We start from the raw sequence: 5,798 nt of genomic DNA on the forward strand, positions 1-5,798 counted from the left end.
TTTGCTTAGCAGAGATCTTGCATTAGCCTGCTCTTATTTCCACTTCAGGAAACCCATAAAAGTATACAGGTACAGATGGTGAGTTAGACGAAGATACCTGGCAAATTAAGCAATTTGTATTTATCGCTCTGCAGATGCTAACTAGATGGAGGTAGTAAATTATAATTTGGTTGGCAGACTGATTCGTTTCATTATCGCGAGCACCAACATCTGCAGGGTTGCACGTTATTGCATTCAAGTGTTGGCGTAAAGTCACACAGAGGGATGGGAGATTTAAAGCCTATTTTCCAAAAGTGTTCGGGGGAGGACGGCATGAATTGGAGCGCATCTTAAATGAACAAAGATATGAAACCGTTCAGGAATAATGACAAGCTGACATATAACTAAAAGAAACTGTCTCATTCGAAAAAGTCTTTAGAGCTTTTGGCATTTCAAAGGTTTAGAGACAAGTCAATTACAGAGGATACTGCAAGTGTGTATTGTCTTTTCTAGTCAAGAGAAAATTCATTCATTTCTATTAGTTATTTATTATCTAAGCATTTAATTGCAAATTTTGGGAGGTGGTGTCTGAAAAGACAATTTATTGCAGCAAACCTTTGTCGTTGACATGGAGGTACACTTTTAACCTTCAAAGTGAAGAGTGAGAATGCAGAAACGTCCAAGAAGAAAGGAAGGAGTAGAAGTCTGAAAGAAAATCTGCTTAGGCTGGTCAGTACTGTGCACTGTATGTGCAGAGGTGATAACTGGGATGTTTGTTATGGGTAACTGAGACAGTCACCATAGAGTGAACAACCAGCAAGCAAAATTAGATGAAAAACGCAGAGAAAATTAGCTTTAAAAATTAAATGAAAAAAATTGTAGTACATCTAATATCAATGTCTAAGACAAAAAACCATACACATTATATCTAGAAATAAAACATATAATCTCAGTTCTTGTGCCATTAAAAAGTACCTCCTTAAAGATTTGTCCTGTTTTATCTTTATCACCTTTATAGGTTTTAGACCATAAAGCAGTTTCATGTTCGACAAAGACAACCTGAGTTAAAACAATGTTCAGTTTTCAAATGTGTGAAAAGGTAATCATCCACAAAATCGAATGAATGATTATCATCCTTGGTGGCAAAACCTGCCATCAAGTGGTTGTAACTGGCATTGAGTCTTTGTACTGTGGCTGAATTGTGGTTCTCTCTTTTTCACAAAATACTTTAATTCAGTCACATTGCAGGGTTTTTGAACATGAATGGCCGTTTAAGTTCAAACCACCTCCATTGGAATTAAGTCAGGGGTTTGACCAGGACACTCCAAAACTTCCAGTTTGTTGTTTCCAGCTGTACCTTCACTGGTGCTCTTTAAATCATTGTTCAGCTGTAAAATCCAAGTGGAATAAGTTTAAAGTCAATACAAAGTTAATGACCAGGCAGTTTTCTTTTGGATTTGCTGCTAGAGGGCAGATATCATGGTTTGATCAGTTATGGTGAGTCATTCAGGTCCAAAAACAGCATAACCATGCCACACCATTGCACTTCCTCCACCATGTGTGACTATTTATATGACAGGTTACCTTTAAATGTTACAAATGTTCCCCTTCTGTCTCCCTGCACCACTGAACATTTCCCCCAAAGCATTGGGGAACATCAGGATGTTTTTAAAAATTGGCATTTGTGAGATCTGTTGTGCTTTACATTTTGTTCAGGGTTTCTTTGACCCCCTGAAAGACTCATCAATGCACTCTTGGTGTAATTTGGGTAGAGAAGGTTTACCTCTGCTCCATGTGTTCTCTGTTTGTGGACAATGACTGTCCATGTGTTTCACTGGAGTCCCAAAGGCTTAGAGAAAGACATTTGTATTTGTCATTGCAATTGTGGATTCCAACTAAATCTTCTTTATGTAACCCATCCCTTAGGGAGCAGTGGGCATTTTTTTTTTTAGAATTTGGAGCTAAGGGTCTTGCTCAGAAGACCCATTGTGGCAGTCTGCAAGGTTTGCAGCCTTCTCTGATCGTAATTAGCTATGCTTACATGGACAAAACGAATGGGAATAAACGGGCGACCGGAATAAAGACGTGTCAAGTAAACACACCAATCGGAATATTATGATCTGATTAAGCTCAATCGGAATGAAATTATAATCCGAAAGAGAGGGATGGTTTATGCCGATTGATAATCCGATCAATGTTCATATAAGTGCTTGTCAGGCTCAAGTTATTCCGCACGTGGCAAACTGACCCGAGTGCGCATGTGCGCCCGATGCAAACATGACGTATTTCTGTTTTGAGTGGCGGAAATACATCAGGAAGTAAAATCCCAATGCAACCTTGCTGCTCAAAAAAATACAATAGCTCAAAATTGTTGCTTAACATTTTGACCATAATTAGAACCTCTTGCAAATCCAGCCTGGACGCTCAGAAGACAAACAAACTTGTATAATACTGATTTCTTTACTATTTTTGTAGTTTAGCAAAGACGCAAGTGCTTCTTCTGTGTTTTTCAGGGGAATTTGATAACTGTGCATGTCAGAGTGGTTCGATTCTGAATAAATTCAGGTGCATATAAACGCAGATTATGATCGGAGTAATTGATTGTGTGCTCATATTAACAGTACAATCCGATTATTTAATCCAAATGCATTTTAATCTGATAGGGAAATTATGTGCAGGTAAACATAGTTTGTGTGCTGTTCTAACCACTCAGCCACCACTCCCCCATTAAAGATGCTTCTGTAACCTTCTTCAGACTTATAGATGGCTGTTACTTTGCTTCTTATATTTTCCTTGATTTAGTTTGATCAGGGCATGATAAATTGCTTTTTCTAGTCATTTTGCTACTTTATGTTGTAAGACAGATTCCACTGAAATGATTTGCTGATTTTACAATGAAGTCTGGGTGTGCCTAATGAAAAAAAAAGAACGCTTTTTGGTTTTGATGTCTTTTTCTCCCATTAACAAAATAAGTCTCTGTTTAAACTGAAAAAAGAGGAAACATTAACAATAAACCATATGGTAACCAGGGAAATGAATATGACTTGTAGAATCCTTTTTACAAGAGTAAAAAGTCAACATGAGATTAGCTACAAACTAGATTAACAAAGGTTGATTAAAAGCACAAGATTAGAAGACTGAACAGTTGACATTTTTGGGAATTTGAAATTATCAACTACAGGACACAGGAAATTTCAACAAAGCTAAAAAAACAAAACAAAACTGGGTAACATTATCAAGTTTTAAACGCTATTCTTGATCTGCTGCCTATTTCAGTGGCAACAACATGGAATTAGGCAGGAGGATTTTCGCAATCATGCTGTATTTCCTTGCCTGTGCTGTACAAGGCTCCAGTGGCGCAATCGGTTAGCGCGCGGTACTTATAAGACAGTAGTCAGCGGAGCAATGCCGAGGTTGTGAGTTCAAGCCTCACCTGGAGCAAATCTTTATTTGAGTCCCATAGCCCTAGAATGCTCCCCGAACGCCTGTATTGTTGCCAGACAGAGGCAGCCCAATGGTTCCTAAGGGATGGGTCAAATATGGAAGAAAAATGTCAGTATAATGGAGAAAGTAGCAATGACAAACAAAGAATATTATCATTATTCAGATATAGTTTGTGAAAAGTGTTTTCATAGGTTGAGGAGCTCTGTTAGCAGTGGAAAGCTGTTGCTACTCTGGGTCTGAAGGAGTCATTTGAGGTGGTTCAGGGATCTGCACAAAACGCTTCCATGGATGCATCACTTTGGAGGTTTTCTGGGTACGTCTCACTGGAAGGAGACCCAAAGCAGACCCAGAAATCACTACACATCCATTTCTGGGCTGCAAATGCCTTGGGACTCCCAGAAAGAGCTGGGAAACTGTGACAGAGGGATGTCTGGGTTACCCTCCTGGACATTTTACTCCTGCAACACGATCTCAGATAGGCAGAAGATGTATGAATGGATTGATGGATGTCAAACTCGTGATGTAGGCAATCAATAAGGGTTGATCAGGGTGATGACAGAACATGTTAGTGTATAAGATTGATGACTATTGGTATGTTGGAATAACAAAGCAAGACACCATTGTCACAAGAGATGGGGTTCAATAAAACATATAATCTTAATTCCTGTCAAGTGTCTGAAATGAGATAAGACAGAAAGAACATGGAATGTGAGTCAGGGTTGTAACTAATGCCTGTATGTAGGGGAAATTAGATTTGCACATAGAAAAATTGAACGTCTTTAGAAAAGGGATGTATTTTATGTATGTAGAGTTGTGTGTACACACTGCCCGCGTTTTTCATTAACTAGTATATTTTCTAGGGTTAGGTACTCTAAAACATTACCATTTACTAACCAAAGTTAAAGCTGAGCAAAACACATCTCAGAGAATCTTCAAAAGCTAAGATTTCAGCTTATTTGTTTCTGAGCACAATACAAACAAAGCAAATAATGATTACTCTTTGCTCTTAGGTTTAAATTGTTCACTTAAAAAATGTAAATTGACTACATTAATCTATATTCAACTTTACTTGTGAAACACAAAGATTCTGCTAAATGAGCTCTCAAGAACAAGTGCGGAGAATTGATTGGTTTATATCTATACATGCGGCATTAAGAATCAATTCCTTTGTAATGAGATTGAATCAAACGTGTGACCGTGTGTAATGTGAATGGTTGCTCCGAGTAATTAACTCACAGAGAATTACTACCCAGCCTTGCAGTTTCCTCAGAGTGCTTTGAGCTCATTGTTTAGGTGTCTGGCTAACAAATTTAAGTTCATTGCTCTTTATGGGTTTTCTCTTTGCTGAATTGGGAGGCTGTCTTTGTTTGGAAAAATAAAAACAGTAAATTCACTCTAAATTGGAAGGTATACTGATAGGTCAGCCACCAGAAAGTCAATCCTAAGCTTCTTAATGTTTAATGTGTGCAATAAATGTATAAAAGGCACGAATACAGTGTTTTAAAAAATATGTTGCACATTTCTTTTTACCAACCCCTTTGTATCCCAATCATCTTGCATGGATGCCAGCCCAATATATACACCTTTGCACAATACAGGTTTGAAAAAGTAAATCGCTGACGTGTTTATACATGAAAAGCCTTGGTATTACTAACCTGTAAAGAGGTGTGAACAAAGCCAGTCTGCGTGGGCAGCATGATTAGTGCCAGTCATGTGAATGCGGAAGCCTTGGCGTTACCCTTGTTCCATCAGTCCTTTTGCTCTTAGATCGGATCGGGTGAGTTCAATTCAATTTTATTTATATAGCGCCAAATCATGAAACATGTCATCTCAAGGCACTTTACAAAATCAAGTTCAATCATATTATACAGATTGGGTCAGATTATACAAATTTATAACAATTAATCAAAAAATAATATTTTTCTGTGGGGATTTCAATATTGACCTTCTCAATCCAAATAGACATAGAATGACTGAAGAATTTATTAACACCATGTTCAGTTTAAGCTTGTATCCTAAAATCACCAGGCCCAGTCGCATTACATCGCACTGCGCTACCTTAATTGATAATATTTTTACAAATGTGCTGGAAAATAATTTAACTAGTGGAATATTAATGAATGACATAACCGATCACTTACCAGTGTTCATAGTCTACGACTGTAAGTGCAAAACAGACGATCAAAAAATAGAGACGCATTACAGACGGGTTACGTCTGAAGAGACACTAAGAGCTCTAGAAGCCGAGTTGTTGGCCTATGATTGGAGATTAATATATAAAATGAACGATGTGAATTCAGCATATGATGAATTTTTAAAAATATTTAAAATATTATATAACAAGCACTGCCCAATCAAACAATATAACAGGAAAA

At 37.6% G+C, this 5,798-nt stretch overlaps 1 non-coding gene across 1 annotated transcript; it reads left to right on the forward strand.

Annotated features, from left to right (window-relative positions):
* Positions 1-3,326: 3,326 nt before the first annotated feature.
* On the forward strand, positions 3,327-3,420 carry trnai-uau. The gene is made up of 2 exons: positions 3,327-3,364; positions 3,385-3,420. It is a non-coding gene; the product is annotated as a tRNA-Ile (tRNA).
* Positions 3,421-5,798: the final 2,378 nt, after the last annotated feature.

Source organism: Fundulus heteroclitus, chromosome 18, assembly GCF_011125445.2.
Source record: "Fundulus heteroclitus isolate FHET01 chromosome 18, MU-UCD_Fhet_4.1, whole genome shotgun sequence".
NCBI classification, from domain to species: Eukaryota; Metazoa; Chordata; class Actinopteri; order Cyprinodontiformes; family Fundulidae; genus Fundulus; species Fundulus heteroclitus.